This window comes from Coloeus monedula (genome assembly GCF_965178545.1).
Source record: "Coloeus monedula genome assembly, chromosome: 1".
NCBI lineage: Eukaryota > Metazoa > Chordata > Aves > Passeriformes > Corvidae > Coloeus > Coloeus monedula.
The window spans coordinates 91,774,121-91,800,943 of NC_138781.1; the positions used below are offsets into that span (position 1 = coordinate 91,774,121).

At 40.1% G+C, this 26,823-nt stretch overlaps 1 protein-coding gene across 2 annotated transcripts in view; it reads right to left on the reverse strand.

The window, feature by feature from the left end:
• The window catches only part of GALNT1 (polypeptide N-acetylgalactosaminyltransferase 1), an 87,569-nt gene extending 61,764 nt beyond the window's left edge, over window positions 1-25,805 (reverse strand). Inside the window, exons 1-2 of one of the 2 annotated variants that reach the window (XM_082296623.1) lie at window positions 25,312-25,805; window positions 77-246 (exon numbers count right to left, since the gene is read on the reverse strand). The gene's annotated coding sequence lies outside the window, so the exon portion shown is untranslated. Of the gene's footprint in view, window positions 1-76; window positions 252-25,311 lie in introns of both variants that reach the window. The other variant, XM_082296622.1, reaches the window with a different exon arrangement.
• Window positions 25,806-26,823: the final 1,018 nt, after the last annotated feature.

Consider the following 26,823-nt stretch of genomic DNA (forward strand, 5'->3'; position numbering starts at 1 on the left):
TTTGCTCTGACACACACCCAAAGCTGCCAGACCTGACCAAAGCACCAAAAATTCCTGGAACACACTCTGTACTCACCTCCTCTGCAGGTTTACAGCCATCGGGATGGCCCACTAGCACTGGTGGCAAAGTCCCGACACATTGCTGTAGAGCACCTGTGGCAGGAACCGTAGAGCAACAGACTGGCCTAGGCCATTCCGACATGAACGGAGAGGCAAAAGAGGTCTTCCACCAGCAAGGTCTTAAGGCTGCCCTAGAAGAAAAACAAATTCAGATAAGTTCCTAGCTCAGTACTGGCAGAGCTTGAGGTGGAAGGGGAGGAAAGTTTCCCATTTAAGATTTCAAAATCTAAAATCCCATGCAAGGAAGAAGGAGTCAAAGATTGTTTCTAAAAGAAGGCAGTGAACTGAGCTTGTGAGGAAAACAACATATGCAGGGTAGAGTGGAGAGGTGGAACAAGTCATCAACATTTTTTAGCCTTCCAGATGATATGATTTAAGTGGGAGGACTGCCTGTCCTCCCAAATAAGCCGTTATCTATTTTTGAGTTCTATATATGTCGTCCTCTATCCAATCATGAATACTTAGCACAACAAACTATGAATTGTTCTCAGTAAGGCAAGAAAACAGCCTCCTCAAAAAACAGCACACATTCACATGAGCAACTCCCCAGATGATCACTCTTTTGGACTAAATCTTCCTATACATATTCTAGTTTATAGATGTAGGGGTTTTTACATTCTTTCATCTCTCGCCCACAAGTTAAACATTAGCATTTATAATGACAGCTTTTGTAAAAAAAAAAAAGGTGTTATTACAGTAACACAGACTTGACGCTTAAGAAGCGACGTTTTTTCACTTCTACGAAAAAAGTGACACCTGAAAGATGATGGCTGAGCCTTTCCAAGTCTTACCCGTTAAAACTTTAGCAATATTGAATGAATTCCTTCAAATCTCTGCCTTTGCCCAGTTAATACAGCAATGTCTGAAGGAAATTCTAAGCAGCTGAAAAGTAAAGAATGTGTCTTAACATTCAAGAGAATTTTGTTCAATTTTTGATGCAACTGTAATTTGTCTACACTTAGGTAATATTTGCCATATATTACTTAAGCTTGTATCTTGCACTTGCCACATTATATCTGAACCTACAAAGTTACTCAAGTTTCTTGCTCTGCCTGTTTAAACTGTTACCTCTATACCACCCGTATGTGTCCAGATGAACATCTTTGCACAAGGCAGGAAAAAAAAGAAAAGATGCTGATACTCTGGTAAGATGACAGTATGAAGGAAGTATGTGGTAAGGAAGGCTAAGATTGGCAGTGATAGAAAAGGTGTTTGTCAATTGCCTAATCATTAATTATTACCCCTATACTGAAGCAGGTGAAATAAGCATAATATTTGGCAGTTTCCCGTCTTTTGCATACCAAAGTAGAAGGGCAAAATGTCTTGGCTTAAAGGCTGATTATTAAAAGAACTGGCTAAAGATCTCCTAGAAATGATACCAATTTTTACCAAATCTGAAAAAAACCAGGGAGGTTTCAAAGAGCCAGAAAAATATCCGGCAGGAAACCTAACATAAACATGTTTGTTTCTTTTCTGAACATGTTAATATAAGAGCTCATGACATAATTCTGCAGAGACCCAACCTCCTTTATCAAAGCAAACTAGCTTTTGCCTTCAAGAGGTTAAACAGATTTCTATGATGTATCTGACTAGGCTCTACACACTGCACTGTAACATGCACTACACACACAAAAAAATGAGTGTTGCTTATGGTAAATTAGCCTTTTGTGTAGCACTTTTCTTCACTAAAACTCAGGTGCTTACAGAGGATCCTTTTTTACCGATGGGGAAATTGGCCACTGGCCAAGTGGCTGGCAAGTCCGGGAGCAAATTTTCTTCTATCTGCTCTAAAGTTTAAACTGAAGTATCTTTCTATACATCTGTCTGGTTACATGAAGATCCTTACTACAGTGATTTTGCTAATTTACATATTTCTTCAAAGGATCCTAAGATTCAGGCTCTTTGTTCAGTGCTGTCCAGACACTGACTAGAAATAGTCCTTATAAAACACAACCCCAAAAAGCAAACAGTAAGAGGACGACACACAGGGTATGGCCCACGTTGCCACTAGTAAGCAAGGCACAGCTACCAAGGGCAGCTGTTCACTTGTAGTGAGCTTCCACACACTTAAAAGCTTATTATTTCCCTTGATCTTTTCTTTGGGTTACAGAAATGCCAATTCAATTATTCCTTCTGCATACAGCACCTTTTCCAAATCATCAGTCATTACAGTCCTGAGGCAACTTAAGCGTGCCTACATCTTTCTTGAAGTAAAATGGCCAAAACACATACAATACTTGAATTTCACAATATAGAACAGAGCACAAGGTTCAACTCCTCACCCTCCAGATTATACTACCAATTAGTAATGCCAATACATACACGCACCTCTTCTTTGTCAAAAGTACAGTGTTTGCTTTCATTTTATATTCCATGGTGAGGAATGGGGTGGCAGGAGGAACCTAACAGATGTCCTCCATACTTTACATTATTTTGACCTAAATATAAAGCATTTCACTTATTCTTCTAAATCAAATCCCATTCTCCCAGGCCACCTTTCCAACATTTAAAGCTTTTCTGAATTGCCATCCCACTTTCATGTAAGTGCATTTATTCCCAAACACATCTTGTCTTTAGATTTCATAACCATATGCCAATTAGCCAGTATGAACAAGAACAGTTAGCTGAAAGAACTATACAAAATCCCATACAATATGCTTTCCTTGCTGAAAGAGAGCTACTGAAAAAAACCTCTGCCTACTGTTAACCTAATGAGTTTACACACATCCTAAAATAGCTTTTTTTATCTGTGCCATATTTCCTTAGTTTGCGTTGTAACCGTATCACATGCGGCTTTCTCCAGTCCACAAGCTTCCTGTTACAGAGGATGTTACACTGGCTTGATTATGCATTTCTGATCTTCACAGAATCATAGAATGGTTTGGATAGGAAGGAACCTGAAAGGCCATTCAGTTCCAACCCCACACCGTGGGCAGGGACACCTTCCACCAGAATAGGTTACTGAAAGCCCCATCCAGTCTGGCATTGAATACTTCCAGGGAGTGGGTATCCATAACTTCTCTGGGCAACCTGTTCTAGTGCCTCACCACCCCCACAGTGAAGTTCTTTCCACATCTAATCTGTATCTAACCTCTTTCAGTTTAAAGCCATTACCTGTTGTCCTGTAATTATCTGTCCTTGTAAAAAGTCCCTCCCCAGCTCTCTTTTAGCTCCCTTTAGGTACTGGAAGGTCTAAGGTCTCCCTAGAGCCCTCTCTTATCCAGGTGGAACAGCCCCAAATGTCTCAGCCTATCTGCACAGGAGACGTGCTCCAGCCTTCTGACCACCTTGGTGTCCCTCCTCTGGACTCACTCCAGCAGGTGCACTTTTTCCTTGCTGGGGACCCCAGAGCTGGATGCAGAGCTCCAGTGGGGTCTCACCAGAGCAGAGCAGAGGGGCAGAATCCCCTCCCTCTCCCTGCTGCCCACACTGCTTTGGATGCAGCCCAGGACACGTTTGGCTCTCTGGGCTGTGAGTGCACATGGCTGGGTCATGTTGAGCTTCTCATCCATCAACAAAACCACTCCCCACACAACCTGTATTTGTACCCCAGGCCAATTCCCCATCCCCCCACCTCCTGCTTTTATACTGAGTATGATGTCCTATGGTATGGAACATCCCTTTGGTCAGTTTGGGTCAGCTGTCCTGGCCATGCTCCCTCCCTGCTTTTTGCACACGCAAAGAGCATGAGGCACTAAAAATTCCTTGACTTGGAGTAAGTCCTACTTAGCAACAACTAAAACATCAGTGTGTTATCAACATCATTCTCATACTGAATCCAAAACACAGCTCTGTACCAGCTACTAAGAAGAAAATCAATTCTATCACAGCCAAACCACTTGAAAATGAAGAAAGGATTATTTGAAGCTTTTTTAAACCTAAACAAATTTTAGTCAGTTGCTCTAATATGCTGACCAGATTCACAGCCACAGTGTTTGTAGATTGCAAAATATAACTGTCTCATTTTCAAGCAACTGTCTATACTGAATAGTCTCAATATTTGCATTTGTATTATGCAGAGAACTTCCTTCTGATACATTTAATATTAAAAACAGCAAGAATCATGCAGAGCTATCTATGCCCAAATGAAATATCTATCCCAACTTGTCACACCCCACTTACCACTTTCACCTCTTCCTAAATATAATACAGATTGATTGTATTATTTTTTAGTCACACATTACCTTTATAGTCTGTGCAGTCAATTTCTTTTGTATTCAGTGAAACACCTCCCCACACACACAAAATCATGCACATGCCATAAAGTATGAAGACAACTCCATTGCATCAAATTACTTTTCTACCAGCTCAGTATGACCCTGCACAAGGTCAGAAAAATCAGTGCAAGAGACTGAACAAAAAAGCATTAAATTATTAGGCTGCCATTAAACTCTGGAGAAAACAGATCTGTAACACTGAGAAAACCACATCATCTTCCTGTTTTCTTGAAGTGACCAAAATACATAAAAAATGCAGAGTGTACAACAAAACAACCACAGTTTGGTTCCTTAAGTCTCCATGGTTTTATCTTATACAGAAAGGCAGCAAGGGAAAAAAAAAATCATTTGAATAAATCTTTCTTAATGGAGACAATCCAAAGATTTTTTTTTCCCTGCATGCAACTTGTCTGAAAAAAAAAGATTTATAGGCATCATTTATAATAGAATCAGCAAAACCATAAAGAGAGGTATTATGTTTAACAGCTGTTAAGTACACACTGCTATCATATAATCTCCCCAAAACTTAGGAAAAAATCTGTCAAGGTAAGACTTGCTTTGATCAGACTGACATCTAAAGCGTATGTCATTACTTTTCTTGGCCTTCACTGACAGGTTGTTCACCAACCAAGCAATGACTCTGGCACACACAGCCATGCAAACAATGCAGGAACACCTTCCTCTCACAGGCCTCCTGCTGCCCATGGGGACAGGGACCCAAAGCAACACAAGCCAACACAAGCAGTGTATGAAAGAGACCAAGAGTGATTGAACCCATAGAGGTATTTTGAAGTAAACATGATTTTTAGAAGTGCACCCCAACCTGTAACCCCAAATCAAGACTACCGAAAAGCTCATTTTCATGTTACTTGAGAGTACTACACTGCTAGAAAGCACACGAAAAAATAAAAAATACAAGACAGTCTACTGCTCTCACCAGTGAATCGTCTACTGTCATATTCAGCATCACTACTAAATCTCTTTGGACTGTAAGAAATGGCTTTTTCATAATTCAAGCTACCTACACAGAATTGTTCAACTCAAAAAAAAAAAAAAAAAAAGCTATCTTTCATAACCTCACAACTGCTCTCCAGAAAGACAAAAACCCAAATTATTCACAAATAAGGAGAAGCACTGCAGCTTTGTAAAGATGACAGAAATCTTTCTTAACTATCATGACTCAAAAACATTAGTAAGGCAATCAGCAAAACCAGTTTATTTTGATAGCATTAACTTACATCAGCCTTAAGTAGGAGCACAGAGCATCAATCCAGGCATGCTCGTCTCCAGTGGGACTATCAACAAAGAGTTGTGTGTTGACTGCTGCGAGCTGGCAGACACCCTCTGCACCTTCTCTTCAGCCGCCAGGAAACACTACCCTCATTGTTTCACAAGTATGCAAAGCAACCAGCGCTGGTGCGTATGGAGGATGTGAGCCACAGTGCAAAATGCATTAGACACCTCTCAGCTCCCTCGACTGACAAACATTCACTATGAAGGAACCCAGAAGCCAAAAAAAAATAATTTTTGCATCAACTGAAGTTTTTTGTTTGCACTGTTTGTTTATAAAGAGTGGGTAGTGTCGTTTGCCAGTAATGCTTCTATTGTAATAGGCTATGAAAACATAAACTCTGAGCTGTACTTTGCCCTAAAAACTCCAACTTCTTATTCAATTTCAACTCCAGTCTTGTCCTTTCACCCCTTGCTTGGATGAGTTCAGGTGGGACCAGCAGCAGATGCACATGCCTGACACTACAGACAACACATTTGCTGTGTAAAGAGCAGTGACTTTGGACTTCACCAGCAACTCTTCACCACAAGTCACATGAAGCTCAGGAGACATCAGAAGGTTATCACTTACTCTAACAGATCAAGTAGTCATCTTCCTCAAAAAACACAAATATGGCAACAGCCTTAGACCAAGCAGCAGCAACCAGGCAGAATCATCAGCCCCTCCACAGTACAAACCAGTAGTAACCCCAGATACCTACATATGTGTGTGCATGTGCACAGTCATGTACACAATGTGAATTTCTTCACTTGGTTTTTATAAATGTGGCTCAGTTTCCATTTTCAGAATACTGTGCTTTGCTAGAAAAAGTGTACATAATATTAACACTGGCAAACGTATCAATGAGGGTCCTTTCAGCTGAGAAAGATGGTGCTTTAACATTTTCTAGTCTTCCCTAACCCATAAGAAAAGACTAAAAGTTTCCAGACCTACTGAGTAAAAACCTATCCTATTTAATCCTATTTAATAATGAATACAAACCAGCTAAATACATAGGTACAATAAAATCAATTAAAGCTGCCCTCATAAATTTTACATTCTGTAAAATTGCATGCCCTATGATCAATGCTTTCTTCAACAGCATGCAGAGGGCTTCAGCAGAGCTGCCGGCTTTCTTCTAGGTATAATATTCAAATGAATAATCTGTAACCTCCCTTTCACTGATCTGATGCAAAACACCCAGATAGTAGTAAATCTTACAGGTATGGATGGCATGGGAGAACAGAGTTTAGGGGAAAAAAATGTACATGAGTTATTCCCATACCCATTTTATTCATTTCCACTGATAATTACTAATGGAACTACAGAGTGAAATAATTACAAATATCTCCCATTACCTCAGAGATGATCAGAGGGATGCAAAATTACAGACATCCAAATATACTGCTTTAATATTGCTTAAAAGACCACAACCTCAGCCTTCCATGGGCCAAGAAATCAAGTTTGCAAGTGTTAACAACTGTGAGATAATAAAGTTACAGCAACTCTACCCTATATGCAGAGAAAGGGAACTACAGAATTGTTCTAGTCAAAGGCTTAGATTTTTTAAGCTCACACACATGGAGTATTATAGCAGGAACGATAGCACATTACTTAGAGTGAGAAAAATGGGAGGGGGAGGTAACTAAGCAAGATCCTAAAACTTGCCATTCACAAGAGGCAGTACTTGAAATAAAGCAACCAGTAAATTTGTAAAAGCAAATGTCACATTTACACAATGCTTCTCAACATTTACAAAGGACCTCAATGATATTAATATTTTCTCACAAAGATAACAAACAAAGTCCTAAGTGGTAGAAAATCCCCCAAGTAAAACCACCGCTCCACACATCCAATTACGTCTCTTTAGACACTGAGAAATCATTTCTTGCAGCACTCTGGCACGAGACAGACTACTGTCTATTCAGCTCTGTAGCCTCATCACAGAAGAAATATAAATATTAGAGTTCTAAACTAAAGCATTTGTGGCTGTATACAGAGCTAAAAAAGGCTGTTTATATATTTACTGACTTAGGAACTAAATGAAATGATAAAAACTCTCACAAATCAAACAGGAAGTAGTCTCTTGCACTATGTAATTAGCACTTGTTAATCAAAGAGGAAAATGAGAAAATTGTATTCTTGTCCACAAGCTTTTACTAAGTCTTACATTATCACACATTACAACATTAGCCCCCAGTAAGTAATGGAAACCTTATTAGAGACAGCAGTTTAAGAGGTGAACAAGCATCATAACTCCAAAGTCCAAAATAACACATTGCTTATTAGGAGGACTTTAACTCAGGGAACAGTTAAGTTCACAGTACACAAAAGTAAACCTTCAGAAAAAAGTTACCCTAGGGCACAGAGCTAATACATAGAACCTCCCCGGGGGAAAAAAAAAAAAAAGTTTGGCCCTAGGGACTCTATTTAAAAATATTAATGCTCTATTTAAAACCAAAATTTTGTGGTGAGGGAAATAAATAGTGAGGAGGGAATAGTTTCCTGCCTTCTGCCAGATTTAAAGCTCTTCAGTAAGACTGTCTGTCAGTGTCAGCAGGAGAAAATATACCCAAACCAACAAACTGCTTGGCTGAGCATATGTCTTCATGCACAAATACTAACCCTCCCACAGAAATTCTAGTTTCGGATATATGCATCTGCCTCCAGGCAAAGCTCTGCTGCTTGCAACAGTATCTGAAATTTGGCTGAGCTGACAAATGACTATCATTTCTCACTTGCAAGAGTAGGAAGATCACTTTAAACAACAACAGCAACAAAATATTCCATTCTTCTAAGTAAAATAAAGCAGGCAAACTTTTCCTGGCTTCAGGTGAGATAATGGTCCCTAATTCAGGAAGTTTTGTTTACCATGGAGGAACACAGGAAACATTACGCTATCAAGTTTCCAAAACAATGGATTCAGTTAGTAATACAGATCCTAATTTTTTTCTTGTCCCTTTTTTTGTAAAGTCAGTAACTACTTTCAGGTTGTTGAAACAGAATCCTGAGCTATTAACACCGTCAAAACAAGGATGAGGAAACTGCGACAATAACCCAATGAATTAGCTTTTCTAAAAAAAGCACTGCTGTTTTAATGCAGCCTTTGGCAATGCAGCAATCCTGCCCACGGTTTCCCAAATCATGCTGCAAACCTTCAGGTTTCTTCCTAGAAATATCCCATTTCACTTAATTTACTAATTGCTGAGTCAGTCAGCTGTTTGCAGCATCTTTCTTTTTACAAGCACAAAGCCAAATGATACCTCAGGATGCAGGAAATAAGGTATGCAGTTTACATACACACCATGCTTAAAACAAGTGAAAAAAAAAAGAAGTCAAGAATGCTGAAAATCAGCACTGCAGCTCAAGGACTGCACAATAACATCCCCTAGTCCCTAAGCATTTGCTCTATCCCCACACTCCTTTCTGACAACATCACAGTTGAGTACAGAGTAGAGCTAATTCAACACAGAAATATACTGCAATCGAGAAATTTTTGCAATCTATTTCACAATAATTGCCTAAGCAAGGGAAAGAATGGCCAGGAAAAGACTTTACTTCAGCAGCACAGGTAGACTCATGAAGCTAAAAACCTAGCTCTTAAAATTTAAGTGTTGCCACTGTTCTTACACTAAATCTCAACATGGCTATTATGTGGCAATTGTATCTTCTATTTTCTCCGATTCTGCAGTGTTTTTCAGTTATTCTGTATCAGTTTTCCACTTCAATTTAAGCAGCTCTTTAGCAGCTGGGCTGCAAACATTGTTAATTACATCATAATATCGTGAGGAAAGGATTATTAATCTGATACTTGGCAGAATGCTTCAGGGCCTGAGAAACTTTCACTACTGGAAATCTCCATCAGTTATTCAGATATGAATTTGACCATTAAGTATTTTCAATAACTGGCAACATGAGTTGTTCCTAAACACCTGACTGATTCAGGGTCGAGGAATAATTCTTGCTTGAATATTCCAGAAAGAGATGCAACAGGAATCTTCTATATAGAAGCTCATCCTAGTGTACATCAAAAGCTAGGCAGCAATATGAAAACATGCAGAATGTTTAAGTTTCTAATCAGCTCCTAAAACTAAAATTACTAAAGATAAAATAGCGTAACAAGTAGGCTAGGCACCTGCTATGCTGAAAGGAAGGCCAGGATATTGAGAACTATGACTTACAGAAGAATAAAATCTGAACATTTGATAAGTGGGGGCTGCTATGCTATAGAATGTTTCAGGAAGCACCAAAATTAAAGAAGGCACCTTTTAAAAATACAGTTAAATAAAACGCAATAAAAAAAATATTGTACTACTTTTGTTCAGTCAACACTGAATTATTTTTATCCCTTTAGACACATGGGAAAAATCCTTGGAAGTACTATCCTGTCTTAAACCACTTACCCCAAAATGTTTAACTTGTCATGCAGCAAAGCAAGCAGGGAGCTCTCAACACTTCTGCCCACCTCATGACGGGCCAAAACAAAGCCTCCCAACTCATTCAGCTCTAAGCTCAACTGTTTGACAAAGTTACATGCTTTGCAAATGACTCCTTAACATTGGCTCAGGTGGAAAGTATCAACTGTCTTTTTTGTATATGCTATTTAAAGATATACATATGCTATATGTACTATGCTTTTTAAAGACTCAAATTCAGCCCATCACTACTAAGTAAACTAGAGAAAGCAGTGCCAGATCAAACAGCATTTCTAAAACCTTCCTCTGCAACTGAAAACCTCAGGCTTGCAACTTCCTCCCTGCGAGGCTTCCACCAAAACAGAAAACCATCCATTTGTCAAAATACCTGAGCTGGATTTCCATGATGATAGATGAACGTTTAGGTTCAAAACACTTTGATATAAAATTAAGAACCACCAACTTATAAGTAGTAGCTCAAGTGCTTCATCAGCTTCAAAAGAATAGCAAGTGCTGAGAATAGGTATTTGCTTTGCAAGCTGAAGTGTTCTACAAACCAAGAATGCTCAAACCAGTGATTTGTCAGCATTGCTCTTAGATTTGTAGCAAAAAGTGTTGCATTCTTCCAGAAAGCAAGTTCTAAATAAACTCTAAATAAAAATATGATTACTTAAATATGATCCTTTCAGCAAAAGCCTTATCAACCTTCCATATTAATGGGAAAATTACAAACTGAATGGGAAATTAAATTTGATTTTCCAAACCGTGATGACATTCTGCTTATTCATCAAGAATGAATATGGCAAAAAAAGTTTGTAAAAGACTTACAATTCAGTATTCTCTTCACCACCTGAATGTAAAAGAAAATTACAAGTATTTAAAGAACACGTACATCTAACTTCTTATATATGGTCCATGGTTTGGAATACCAGTAACTTTTTGCTCAGGAGACAGTCTTATCCAAATACATAAACTGTCTTTCCCACCCCCTCAACCACTATTCCAACACACCCCAGGACTATACTGTTGTGCCCTATGCTGTAAATGAAAGTAGAGGATGTGCCTATTCTATATTTTACTGGGGCATATAAACCCATCCCAGATCTTGCAAAGATCCCAGTGGTATTTTCCCGCAAACTAAATCCTATGTCAAGAGCAAATTTTACCCTCACCATTCAAGAGGGGCAGGAAGAAAGAAGGTCTGAAATTGGCTAGACAGGCAAACCATGCTAGTCAAAACTTTTACCTGCCAACAGGTAAACTGTCCCCAGTCAACACTTCCACATTCTCTTAACAGTTCTGGATTTGCCATCTTTTACTAATTACCTTGCTATTACCTCTGTAACATCACTATTTGACAAAAGAAATAGTGAAACACTATTTAGACATTTTAATATTTTTGTGATCATCTAGAGCAACACATTTACATTTTATTCTCTCTTGCCAACTTTTCTGTTTCCTTTTCCTACAAGTTTTATGTTGCCCAGTACCTGTCTGCCTTTATTTTGAGCTCGCAACAAACACTTGCCAAAGCCTCTAATTCTGACACAATGCAAACTACTTTTATCTGCTAAAAGATGCTTGGTAGCATCACTCACACCATCCAATCTCAATTCTCCTCAATCTCAAACATTTGCTCTTTGAGGTAATCTACTTCTGCAATAGTTTTCCACAAAGCAATGTCTCATTATCAGACTTTGGGCAATTTTTTTAAAGCAGAGGCCTAGCCTTTGACTATTTACAAGTTACATACGTACTGAAATAATTCCAAGCTGAGGAGCCAACAGTACAGTATTTCAATATCGTGACCCACTGATTTACTTATAATGCTTTGAAATGTATGTCAGTGACTCATGAACATCACCAGAATGACAGGAAATTTGAGTGTAGCAGAATGTTTTGTATTATGTGCAATTCGGAATTTTTTTGCTAATGTGCAGTGCAATCCCTGTTAGAAAGATCAACATAAACATATAATTCAGATACCAACAGATGAAAAAATAGTTACAATATATCCTAAGACAACCTACACTTCTTCTTAGGATTTATTAATTTCAAGGCGTGAAGTAACTACCTCTTTTCATGATTACACTGGTTTATGCCAAGAAAGTTGTTATCATATTATATATCATGTGTATAAAAAGCAGACAATTCAGGTAAAAACTGGAATGAAAGTATAGCTGACAACAATGTTAAAAATATGTCCATGCTTACATTAACATTTCACTTTAGTAACAGTCAAGTCTTTAAAATCATATCAGCTAGTAGCATTCATTCAGAAAAGTGGAGAATATTATACTTTTATTTGCAATATAAGAAGTCTTTCTTAATAGTTTCTATGACACTACAGTGTAGAACACATGTCCACCAAAGAAACAAGGTCATAACTAAATATCCAACAACTGAATTTGGAACTTCCTTTATTAAATTTTTGAACTGCAGAAAGTTGCTTTATTAATATTCTCGTACACTCTTCTGTGCAAGTAGCTGTCACAGTTAAGAAAGAAGTCTCAGTTTTCCCAGTAAGAGTAAGGTATCCACTTTAATTTTAGTGCAGGAAATATTAGCACGAAGACAGTACATTCAGATTCTTTCCTTCCTTTTCCTCATGCAATTCAGAAAGCAAATAACCTAGGTTATCTCTCTTCCTAATTACATCAGCTTACATACTTTACATGCATGAACAATACATTAATCTTCTCCTCACCTTGTCTATAGTCTGCTCTCTTGTGCTCCTCTTTGGTTTTCCAACAGAAGAACAGGAGAAGTCACACTTATAAAATAGCCACTTTATCAGCTAATTGCCCCTTCTACAAGCAGCTTTCAACTACTCCCATTAAGAATAAAAAATATGAAACTAACTCTTTCCATAAATTCAGACCAAACAGTTCCTAAGCAAACTGTGGAAACTTTGTTTCAGGGAGAAGAAACATGATCAACCATTCATTAATACAGAGTGGTTTAACTTTTACCACTATGCTCTTCTAAAAAACTCCCCTGTAGCAGCAGCTGGATACTTTTTTTATGATTTAAAAAGACCAGCTGCAGTACCAGCCGCAGCACACTGAAAAAAAAATGACTGATGGAATGTTGATGCTTAGAAATTAAAATTACAGTCTATCTGCAAACAGCCCTTGTTAAAACAATTTATCCTGCCTTGTGGAAAGCAGAACTTTTGGGTTTATCTCCCACTGACAACAATAACCTCAGCACCTTGCTGCTGCTGCCCCTTACAAGCTCTCCTTTATTCCTCCACCTCCAAAATGTTCATTCCCCTCACAATACTATGACATCTTCCCTATGCCTCTTAATTACCAAATCATCAAGAGGTATCAGATGCTAGGGTTTGTTCCAAGGTTTAGGTGTTCCATCTGGCCAGCCAAAAGTAAGGCTCACTGCTGAACGGGCAGGCTAGAAAACACCAGGTAACTGTAGAGTTACCTTTCTTCAATTTTCTCCCAGATTGTGCCAATTTAATATTTTGGGGATTTTTGCCCATCAAGTATGACTAAAAGCCATCTACAAATTGGAGCAGGAGGGTGGTAGGAGCACAAGGTAAGAATGATGGAGGGCGGAGGGTGAACACAGCAGGAGCTCAAACTGTCCCAAAAAGGCAACTCTTCCTCTCCAGCCAAAATTATTTTTGCTGCCTTACTGGGGCAAGCTTCAAGTAAAAAACACTATTAGCTTTTACAAAAAGGAGTATCACAGGGCATGATGTCACCATATTTGACATACGATCAGAAACCAGACAGACAAACTGTGGGCAGGGAACAGAACCCCAGCCAGTGGTGGTACACCCAGGCAAATGCCCCTCCCATCACTTAAGTCTGGACATTTGATCCATCCATACGCAGGCAGAGCCAACAGATTTAAGTTTCGTGTGTTCACTTTTTGTGTATTAAAATTTTGTCTTTAACTTCCCTCTCTCTCAAAGGAGCAATGAAAAAAAATGTATTTATACATCTTAAGCTTTCTTTTTGAAGTTGAACAAAAGCCAGTATTTCCTCCATAAGCCTTCATTTACAGTGGATACAAAGATTTTCAGACATATACACAGTTTTAACACAGAAGTGTTTTAAAATTTCCCTAGCCTACACACAGTCGACTTCATAAGCTTGGAGACTTTTCAGTTATGTTCCTTCATAAACATTCATGTTTTTATAAATATTTTTTGGCTTTTTACCCTTCCATCTGAAACAAATCCCTTCTGGAAAAGGAAGGTAATTCTTCAGCAAGTATGCAGAAGGCTGGCTAAACTTCTCCAGTTCCAGCCATCACCAAACAGCCGAACTCCTTTCCTCAAAACCTAAGATTGGGATATGGAAATTTTAAACACAGTGTTTGTCAGTTGGGCCATTTTGATGATCTCCTCTTCAAGAAGCCTGATGATAATTACATTTCAATTTACTTCAAATATGCCAGTCTTCAATTTGCTCTTAAAGAAGTCTTGTCTCTCTCCCCTGACATATCCTAGTTTACCTTTTATGCAACAGTTTAATAAGTTGCTAAAACATAAAGAGACTCATTAAGTTATTCAAAACTACACTGAAATATCTTTAGTAAATTATGTCAAAAACTCACACGCAAAAGAAAATTCAAGACCTTACACCTTTTCTGGATACTCTCCAAGCACCAGTACAGTAAAATGAACATTCTCAGTCAGCTGACTTTGAGGTAATTTCCTTTTTTTAAAAATTTAAATACTTGAGTTACATGAAAAGTGATGATTTTTTGGAAAACACTGAGCTTCACTTTCAAACAGCCAGATCTCTAAGACATATGAAACCATGTATCAAAACCTCCAAATTACTAGCAATTTCTACTATTTTGACTTCCTTCAGATACATTTCTCCACTCTCATTCTTGAATCATTACCATGTTCTTCTGCATAAAATTAATGATACACCCAACCACTCATTACATACCCAAACAAATGGAAGAAATGGAGAAATCACAAATCATGGAAACTTAAGCTGGTTTGCTACAACAATAATTGATGGGAGTTTTAAAGTAACAATTAGCCAGCATTCTACAAATGACAGATAAAGAAGCAGTCTCTTAGAATAATGAGAAATTCTTCTTGGGTTTGCTCCATAGAAACATACCACACAGCTCATCCCTGCCAACGGAAGCAGTTGTGAATCATAATTTCATTCACCTCTGCAATAAAAGATGGATTGGCTGTAAGAAAGTTGGTTTCAAATATTTTTACAGCCACAGAGTTGAATATGTAGCTATGAAGATTGCAAGGTCAAACATTTGATTTGGAAATGAGTGCCTGATGTGCATGGTATTAATTACTCTTCTGCACAGAAGAGGTCATAAAGGAAGTCTGTTCACCTTAAAAACCACTCCATTGTGGATTCTTTGATTAAAAATGCTAGTGACCCAAACTAGCAGATTAGTGCGAATTAGTGACCACAACTAACTGCTATTCAACTCTACTGCAAATAACATGGGGTATGCTAGAAAAAAAACACAAATAAAAGGCATTGTTTTCCTGGCAGAAGCCAAGATGTTTTATGAAGTTTTCCATACAGAGGAAAATATGATTAAAAAAGGAGTCCTTAGATGCCTCTCAAATATACATAACACCCGCAAAATATAGAGAAACCATTGTTTCAAGCTCTTAGAAGTTCTTACTGTGTTTGGGAAAGCACAATTTGGGGAGAATGAATAGTCATGGTAGTCTAAAACTGCATAAGAAAGCTTCGATATGATCCAAAGCAAGAAAATGACATATTGTTGTACTTTCATGAATCAGATCCCAGCTGAGATTGGGTCAATTGGTTTCTTGCACACAGCAGATTTCAAGCATTAACTGCTTGCAGAAGAGTGATTTGTTTTCCTGGACATGGAAAGACAGAGTAAAAGCTGTGATTTGACAGCTCTGCAAGATCCAAAAGGAACTAAAAGAAACAAACATGAGGAAGAAAGGAAAGAAAATAAATAATGTCTAGTAACAAGGGGGTTGGTTTAACGGTTTTTATAGGGTTTCTTTTTTTAAAGATTTAACAAATTCAATATACAAGATTATTTTGTTTCCTGTGGGCATTGGTTACCGTAATTTTTTTTAAACTAACTACTGCAGGTATAAAGATTTTATGATTTAGAACTGCAGCGCAAAATTAGATATAGGATTTGACAAGTATATTTGGCTAGAGAAAAAAAGTTTTTTGCTGAGTCTGCATACACAATGTATTAATTACTTTAAAATGTTTAACCAGCTCTGTTTGCTCACTAGACTCCTAGAATTCTTCATGGTTTTTTAACACTCTTTTTCATTTGATGACATGACACCACAGCAGAATAATGTGAATAATATTATGAAATAGCATTTGAATTTGAATTATGAAAAAAAAAAAAAGGCTGTACCACACATCCTTCAAATATCCAAGTTAAGATTTTCCTCGGATGCTCTTGTGTACCATATTTAAGTATCTATCTTCCAACTGCACTTTTACAGAGTTGATGGATTGCTTAATATTTTCTGCAGGAGTCTGTTAGTGTTACTGGACAGTCACAGTACCCATGCTTTTTTCTTCAACATTTTGTACAGTCAAGTAGTATTTTAACTACCAACACATAACTTCAGACTTGGTAAAATATTAATGCAGCTCCCAGCAATTCAATGAATCTATTCACAGCCAAACACCAAATACAAATTTTAGAGCACACAAAACCTATGCTGAACACTACTTTTTCTAAAGCTATACTAAGAATAATTTTAAGCTCTCATCACATTAGTTGTGTTGAAGACTAGATTATCATTTACTTCTGGAACTCTGCATAGCCTAAGCTGTCCTTAAGGATGTTATTGATCTATACTTCGAATATATACTATATATAGTATAGTACATATTCAAAGTATACATACTATACACTATAATTTGAAACTGTTTTATTCCAATGTTCATAAAACCTGTGATACCATATGTAAAACCAATTTGATGCTGAAAAAAAAAAAGCCCCAATCAACTAAAACATTTTTGATAAGTATGCCATCTAACATAGCAGCAGCTGCCCCACTCTGTTCTGTTTTAGCAGGGAACTTGACAAAGAATGAAGAATTCCTGAGCACCCTTCCTGTCACATTATTCTCCCTGTTCACTTCAGTGCCCAAATAAACCACAGCAGAAGCTGAAGGAAAGGGACCATGGAGCAGCTTGAAGTTGTTGTTTCACAGCTATCTCAGACCACATTTTCAAAAGGTTACCAGGCTGCTCTTCTAAGAGGTCAGATAATCAGATTAAAGCTAAGTCTCAAGCAAATGTATGTTTAACTTACTGGACTTTCCCATCATATTTGTAACCCTTCTTATACACCCGCAGCACTGGAGCAAGGAACAAGTCCCGATAAGAATCTAAAGGCCTTTCAAAGACTGTAAGAAGGTACAAAGAGTGTATTTTTAACCTGCATTAAGGCTCCTGGAGGTGGTAATGTGCTTCCCTACTCCCTAAAGTTATTGAACAACTCCACATTTTTCATGCCATTTCTGAGACTTTCAGATCGCAAAAATAAACCACAAAATCAAATATTTAGAAATGTCAGCCTGAAAAAGTTCTTCAACTTTATAACCATTCTTTGCAGGCAGAGGGCCTTAAGGGGTGAGTTCTTTTTTCTTGAAATATGTATTTCAAATAAATGTATTTAATCATAGCACCTCTGCTGCACATTAGGAAGCTTAATATTTGTTGTATGATGTGTACATGTCTACACTATCTTCAGAATTTGAAAACTGAAAACAAAACAAGTTTACTAAACTATTACTAATTTAAGTACCTATCTTTCTTAAACCTCTGATCAGCAAGTTCTGAAGAAAAAATTGCAAGAGTATATTGGAAAATGGAAGAACAAAGTTACACACTGCCAGCAGGAGTAGGGGCTTTCTTTTCTATTCTAAGTAGAGCTGTTATTCAGGTATCTCTTTGGGACAGGACTGCTCTGGTGTGCTGTCTTCAACCGTTTTTCAGAGATAAAGATAGCAGACATTTGATTCATTCACATGACACTACAGACAGTAGAGTTTAAAACCACAAAGTGATCTAAAAAAAACCAAGTTACATGAAAATGCATACTTAACTTCTTTATGGCAAACTCACAAACTGGACATCCAAAGTAATATTCCAATCAGGCGAAACTGAAGTAATTCCTTACAGAAGTATTGTCTGGAAACAATAGTCAAAGCTGGGTTTTGCACCTAAAATTAGGTTTCAGCTTCTGTGTTTGAAAAGTGTATCAATCCCAATTACCCCGAGTACATAAGAAACTGAAAATTAAATAAAGCCATTAGTTTAATTTTAACCTAAATGAGTCCTTAAAGATACTTTAAAAGTGCTCCATCAGTGAATGTTCTCAACTGAATGTATTTAATGCAGAAACATAATGAACAGGATATGCACATAAGAGCCTGGGCTGTTCTTAATGCTAAATTATTCATAGTGGTAATCAAACTGATGAATGTCACCAAGTGAAAAGACAATTTGATCAATCTTATTTTTTCATCCACAACTAACATGCATTTGGACCATCAGAAGATTTGGAGGCCTATTGTACACGTGGTTTGTTTTCTTTATTTTTAAAAAGTGACACCTAGAAAAGTTAAGAACTGACCTCCTGAAATTACATCTACTTGTTAGCCACTTTTGGCTGGGGTGAGAGACAGCTTTATACTTGATCTTAGTCCTTTCCCACCCTGGCCATGGTAGTTAAAGTCATTTTTGAACACTGTTGTGGAGACACCTGGTCAAGGGAGGGGATTGTCCCTATCTTCTCTGCACAGGGCAGCCTCACCTTGAACATTGTGTGCAGTTTTGGGCGCCACAGTATGGGAAAGACATTAAACTATTACAGAATGTCCAAAGGAAGGCAACAAAGATGGTGAAGAGCCTTGAGGGGAAGCTGAATGAGGAGTGGCTGAGGTCACTTGGTCTGTTCAGCCTGGAGAAGAGGAGACTGAGGGGAGACCGCATTGCAGCTACAACTTCCTCATGAGGTGAAGAGGAAAAGCAGGCACTGATCTCTTCTCTGTGGTGACCACGACAGGACCCGAGGGAATGGCCTGAAGTTGTGTCAGGGGAGGTTTAGGTTGGATATCAGGAAAAGGTTCTTGACACAGAGAGTGGTCAGGCACTGGAAGTGCCTGGGATCCCCTGGGGAGTGGTCACAGCACCAAGCCTGACAAGGTTCAAGAAGAGTTTGGACACTGCTCTCAGGCACATGGTGTGACTCTTGGGGATGGTCCTGTGCAGGGGCAGGAGTTTGACTTAAAGATCCTTGTGGGTCCCTTCCAACTCAGCATATCCTGTGATTCAGACCAATACTAAATACCTTTTTGTCTTTATAGACATCCATGGTAATTTGATCAATTTTTCATTCTGTTTTTCAGTCAGCTTCACCATGCAGGTATGTAATAAGCACTTTCAAATCTCTCTATATATACCGACAATTGATTCCAACCTGTTACCAGTATTTCCATCCCCTGGTCTGTTCCTCACAGATATCTGAAAAACAAACAAAAAAACCCAAAACAAAACAAATAAAACAAAACACCAAAGCTTTTTTAGAAAAAAAAGCAAAACCAAAAGTCCAACACCAAAACTTGTTTCCCTCTCCCTGGAAGAATCCTGACATTATCACTTTCCCTTTAATTTTCAGCATAATTCTGGTTATCAATATGCAATAAAGCACTGCCAGCATACTGAGTGTAGGTTTAAAAGGCATGAAAAAGAGAGAAGATAAAAATGACCCGTGGCTATGGAAAAATAAATAGATTGGGATTCAAGTTCTTCAGGTTCTGTTGGCCTTTGTCACGTGGTGCCTGTAAAATCAGACCAGTATTCCTGCCTCCTGTCGAGCTACTTATTGTGAGATATTTATGTGCGCTGTTATTATCATCATTCCTGTGGCTGACAGGAAGCACCAGCTGAAACTCCGGAGTCTATTCTAATGCACTGTAAAAACAAAAAGTCAAAGAACATGACATACCCTCTCTCTTGCCTGTAAGAAGTTTTCACAAGCAACTTAGATACTGAATATCATCCTGACTCAATTGTTCCACATAACCAGGATGACAAATTTTGTTGTATGACTTCATTTACACCTCGGGAACTCTGTTACAGGAAGATATATTGGAACTCAACGTGAAAATAGTACTGAATCCCATTACAAAGAAATATTATTTGTACAAAAAAGGCTAAGAGCTCATCTACAGTACGAAATCCCACCAAAAAAATGTAATTCCTAGAGATTCTACCACAGGCACATCTTAACCAATATTAGTACTAGTGAAAACAAAGTAAACTTTTCCAAAAAATTTACAATATAACACTGGCTTGCAATTTACAGGACCAAGTCTTATAAAGCAAGATGAGAATTAAGCAACAAAAGAGCAGTTCACACGTTCTGCCTCCAAAGGATGCTAACGTTCTATCAACTAGACAGCAAAACACTGAACTGGCTTACCTTTTGGATAAGTTTTCTAACAGAGTAAAGTTTCTAGAAGTTGATACCAGCATGGCACAAGAAGGAAAAAAAAAAGTATGAGAACACTTCCCTCCTTAATTAAGAACGAATTTCACACCAGCTGTACATGAGCTTGTCCCAGAGTCTGAACTACCACAGCAGCAAACTGCTGCTGCTTTATACTGTTCTTCTTTGCAGTACCTTCTCACAGGAGAACAAACACAAATGTCTTGAGGACCATCAGATTACACAGAACAGCAACACAACATAAGCAGTGCTCAAATCCCTACCGGAATATTTCTCTTAAACGCTGGTCAGCCAATAGAGGAGCAACTCACAAGCTGAAACTATCAATGAGAGTTGCTGTGGTCATTAAACGCTGATTCCAATGGAAACGCACCATTATGAAGCTCTTCCTCTTGAGGATAACTTTTTAATTCCAAGGAAATGAAACTGACAACTCCAATATGAAAATGAAATACTTTGGGAAAAAGAAAAAAAAAGTTTTGAAGTCAATTAATAATCAAGCTCCACACCACAGTTACCTACTGCTTAAAGGAAGGAGGAAGAAAAAAAAAAGCAATGCCGTGGCAAGGTTTTTTAATATTTCAAAATAAAGCCCTGGATCACAAAAGCAAGGTTGGTAACTGGTATCAAAAGACAGTCTACAGAGACTAGCTTGCCAAGGGTACCTTTTCTAAACTAACCAAGTCTCCAAGCACATTGGCTTTCAGTGACAACTGAGGTTACGAGCTAAACACACCTTTTCCATGTTGACTGTTCAGTTCTATTGGTCAAAGAAGGCAGGAATCAAAATCACTTTTCCTACAAGGAACTACAAACCATCACTCAGTAACATGCACAATCCAGGGCTTTAGAATTCAAGCTAATTGTATTTGTGGGTTATAAAAAGACATTTATGTGAACCCAATGATAAGAATGCCTCCATGAGTTGGAAATTACTACAACAGCACATGCATGAAATCATTTATGCAGTGCTCAAAGTCACAAGCTTCCAATTTAGCCAAAAGTAAATGACCCTAAAGAACCTTCATATTTCATAGTGCAAAACCGTATTTAAGTAATCAAAAAGTGAATAATAGAGCAGTTAGCCTGCTCTTTAATACATTAGCTAAAAGTATATCAATTCCATTGATTTTTACGATGGGCTGATTTCACATAATGGATTAAGCTCTCTAGAAAGACTGTAAAGGGGAAAAATGCTTTGCCAGAGTTAGTGGAAGATGGTGTCAAAGTGCTTTTATGACAAACATGCAGTTAAAACATTTTATTTGGAGATGCTAAATTTAGAGTTCTTCTGTCAGGCATAGACCTGGTGCTAACAGTTGAGTAAAAGCCATGATTTCAACACTACAGATATAACTGAAATATTGAAAATATATTTTCCTTCAAATATTTTATTCCTAGCTAAGAAACAGGAAGTTTGAACTAGGAATATGTAATCAAATTTCAACATGGCAAAAGGTTAGCAGCAGGATGCTTCAAGTATCCATAAAGCTATCAACATTTAAAGGCACTAATTAATGAGCTGAAAAAGAAAGTAGAAAAGTTAATAGTTATAGGTTTGTCAAGTACATAAAACCAAAAAAATAACCAACTGCAAGCTAATCAACCATGATGTACAGATAATATACTGGCAGATAAAAGTCAATGTTAATAAATGCAGAAGAAGTTTCACTGAAATTTAAATAATTACTAGTATGGTCAGCAACCTCCTAAGTTAAGCAGGCCTAGTACAAACAAGAGGATTACAAGCATCCCTGTGGAACTTGGGGAAGCTCTCTGCTCAATATGAGAACATTGCTGCTGATAATTAAAAGTATCAAGATTCAAAAGCAGCAGTGGCAAGCACTAGCACAACTGCCTTCATATAAAACTAGTGTTTCATTCTTAATGATGACCTGAAAAAGGCTGCTGCAGCATTAGATTAGATAAAGAATTAGAAATTAAACAGAAAAGTTCAGAGGACAAAGCATGGAAAAACACAGTTATAAGAAGACTAAATGTTAACAGAAGGGAAATAATTTACACCTCAAAAATTAAGATGCTGCTCAGTGAAAGCAGGAAGTATACAGTCCAGAGATACGCTTTTTTGATACAATGCATAATTGAATATTCACTTATCTCTAGCACAACTTTATAATAAAGAATCTGTCAATATTCAAATAGGACAGAAAAAATTGACTGGGATGAAGAACATTCCATGTAATGATCCAAGCCTACTTCCATTAAGCATTGGGTGCAAGACTCATACCATAACAGAAGTATCCAACACTTGCCTTCTTTAACACTTCTTATATCTGTCATGAGCTAATCAACCAGATGAACTCCAGATAAACTCCAGCATCACAAAATTTCAATACTAAAATCGCCATGTTGACCCTTCAAAGGAGGAGAGGGGCACCAAAACCACCTCCTTCCAAACAAACTTTAAAAATCAAGATCCTGAAGAGCAACACTGGAATGCAAAAGATCCACTATAACTTGGCCTGAAGGACAGCACCACATATTTCCAGATTTTGGTTATAATTTAAGACAGATAAAAGAACTCCAAAATTATTAATAAGGTGATTGGTTAAGTATGAAACCGCACCATTTTAAACAGCACCACTACAACTATTAAAAAGTATTTTAATGCATCTTACACACAAAAAGAATTTTATTTGAATTTGTAGGCTATTCCTTTTCTTTATAAGCACTGAAAGCTCCCAATACAGCTCAACTTGAATCTAGAGATGGTCCCTGTACTTCCATGAGAAGACACTTAAAGACACAAGCTGGGGAAGACTGTAGAGCCAAAGACCATACCATTTTGGTCCTGTGAATCAAACTTTTGTGCTACATGGACAGTCTGATACCATGTGCACTAAAACGAAAAAAAAAAATCACTAAAAATATAAAATGTAAAATCTGTCAAGAGTCTCTAGTCTCTTGAACAAAACATGATGTAAATTGCATTCAAAGGAGCTAAGTATTTGGAAGTAACTTATTTTTAGATGAGTGTCTCTGGAGCTACTTTTTGTTCATAGCCCAAAGATTACACACTTTTTGTGATAGAAAAAATAAAAATATTTAACAAGTTTACAGCTAACATATAGGTTATCAACACATATGCAAGAAAGAAAGGACAGCAGGATACTATTTCCCTACAGCAGCAATTGGGCATTGAAATTTATTCCAAATTACTTCCATTCTTTTTCTGTATAACTTATTCCTGAACTCATTTGAACAAATCCACTCTGAAATGATGAGGGGGGAAGAATAAATCTTTGTATAAAAGTGAAACAGTACCACCTCACCACTAGGCTATGAAACGACTGTCACATGGTATTTTTAAAGCTTTTTCATGACTTTCGTTAGTGTCTTTGAATTGCCCTAGTCCTATAAGAACAAGGTGCATGAGGAATAAGGTATACTCGTTCAATGCAGCTTACGATTCTGAACAGACAGACATCATCCAGTAATAGTCCAAGTGCTATCCTTATCACCTTGATCTCAAGGGTGGCTTGTATGTGGTGTCCTTGCCAAGTAACATCTGTATCATTTTTCTGAAGATGACCATGCTGCCACAATTTCCCTACTGACCATAATTGTCTCCGGCTTACATTCGTGTTTCACAGGTAAGCCTGAGAAAATGCAGCAAATTCAAAGTGCTAGCAATACCACTCAAAAAAAAAAAGGCCAGCATCACAATTCCAAGTCACAGAAAACGATGAAGCTGGCACTAGAAAGTGAAGTGCTTTCTTCCAGATAAGTAATCCTTTGTATTCACAAGAAAAACTAATTCTGTGGTGTTCCAAGTGTTCAGGGTAGCATGATCTTTACAAACGAGTGAAGTTGAGAGCAGCAATGCATAATAATACATGGTTAGTTACATAGTTTTGGTTTGCACAGCTGTTGGCTATGTTCATTTACCGTTCATCTAGTGCCAACACCATTTATATAAACAGAAGAGGCTGTTTCACTCCTGTTCATCGCCATAAAAGTTATTTCTCTCAGCAGCTGCTGCACAAAAATCAGTTTCTATTTCAGTATCTCACGCTGTAAGTTCACGAAGTGGCAGGTTCCAGAATCAACTAAAAACAAGTGTGACCTAAAGAAACTTGCCCATACTTAATAATAAAAGGGGAGCGGAGGTGGAGGGGACAGAAGACACGCGCTTCTGCTTTCCTAGAGTGGAAGGAGGTAGTAACCCTCTGTTAACACGGCTAAAGACACAGGAAAACCAAGTTCCATTAGGCAACCACTCAGAATGAGAGCTTCCCCGACTCTCTTCAGCTTTATGAATTAAAATGCAATAAAATAAGGCTGATCCGGAGCCCAGCAGATAAAATAAACTCTAGAATATTAGTCACATGTTACGTAATAAACATCAACTGAACGAACTTGATGTGACAGCGGTGAAGAGGTAGAGCCGGGGATGCAGCCCTGGTACTCCCCCCTGCACACACACACACGGCCACGCTGCCGGAGGCTGCTGACACACAGCAGCTCCCGACCCCTGGAAGCTGCAACAGGACGTCCCCAGCCCCACGACCCTTTCCCCGGCACGAGCACCTCGGGAAGGCGCCGGAAGGCAGCCGCAGGCTGTGTGTGCCCGTCCGCCTCGCCGCCTGCCCCCGAGCGGGCACCGCGGCGGGGTCAGCCCGCTCGGAGGAAGCGGCGGCTCCTCAGCAAGCGGCCGGAGAGGGAAGAAGCCCGGCACTGCCTGAACTTGGCGCTTCCCTTCCCCCGAGCCCCAGCGCGGCTGGGAGCGGGGCGGGGGGAAGCGGAACCCGAGGCGCCCGGAGCCCACACTCACCTCGGCCCTCCTCTCCGTCGCTGCCGAGCGGACGTCGGGGCGAGGCGAGGAGCGCCGCCAGCCCCGCCGCTGCCGCGCCTGTCACCGGGAGCCCGAGCAGGAGAGTCCCGCAGGGTAAATCCTCCGGGCGGCGGCGGGGACGAGCCGCGCTCCACCCGCTCGTCGCGGCGGCCGCTGCCTCGCACCAAGTTGAGGCGCGGCCGCCGCTGCCGCTGCGCTGCCGGCGGCTGCCGCTACAGCCACGGGGAGCCGGCGCCTCCGCTCGCCGCCTCGCTCCGCGGCCGGGGAAGCAGCGCTGCACCACCGCCGCCGCCGCCTCGGCCCCCCTCTTCTTGCGGCTGCCGGGAGCCGCGCTCCGGGCGCAGCGGCGTGGTCACACGGAGCCCCGCGGAGCAGCCGCCGCCGCCGCCTCCCTTGGCGCCTCGGAGCCCGCAGCTGCAGCCCCCCGGCGGCGCCCGCTCCGCATGCCCCGCGCTCCGCCGCTCCCGCTGCTGCCGCCGGCGGCAGCGCCCCCGCCCGCTCTCCCGCGCACCACCGCTGCCGCCCGAGCCCCGCTCAGCGCCGCGTCTCCATCGCCGGCGGCAGCGGCGGCGGCGGCGCGGGGAGGCGGGATCAGGGAAGGGGCGGTGACCGCCCCTCGCGGCCCCGCTCCGCCCCGCCGCTGCCCCGGATGTGCGGGGGTCGCCGTGGCGGGGATGTCGCTGCACGGGGCGCTGTCTCGGGCGTGCGGGTGCCTGCCGCGGGAACCGCCGCCCACCCCGGTGCAGCAAAGCCGGCGGTCGCCGCTGCCCTCGGTGCCCGCGGGTCCCCGGGCGAGGGCGGCTGCCGGCTTTGGCGGGTTCTAGTGCAACACGTATCGACCCGGGGGTCCCTGGCTGAGGGGGCCGCGCGGTGCTTCGAGCGCGGCCCTGCGGGCTGTGGGTGCGTGGCTGCCAGCCGGGTTGCGGCTCTCCGTGGTGTGCAGGGTTTGCAGCCGGTGAGCAGGTGTGGTGTTTTCCTGTGTCATCCCTGATGCGCTGGCACCTGCTGCACCCGCGCTTACGTGTGCTTTAAAAGTAGGTCTGGTCGGTGGGGACGAGCGAGGACGGCGTGGCACCGTCTTGTCCTTCCTACGCCTTGTGATGGGGGTCAGCAGCAGCTCCCAGCTCCTTGCTGGGCCCACGGTTGGCTTTGGCATAGCTTGTGTGCCGTCAACGTGGTGCGCCGACAGCGCTGTTGGGACGCATAGCTGAAACACATGTTGGATTGGGTCATGAGGTTGAAAAAAGCCTCTTCTTAGCAGTGGCCCCTGGGCAAGGAAGCATCAAAATGTTACGTATGTGCCCCTAGGACCACATTTGTGTACTAAGATTATTCAGTACAACTAGAAAATTACTTCACACACACACACTCCAAGATATATTCTGACACTTGAATTCTGTGAAGTGTTTTATCTTCTCCCTAATCTTAAATTCAGCTTTTTAAAGTTTATTGATCAAAGTTTGTATGTCCCCTTTAGAAAGTCTAACTCAC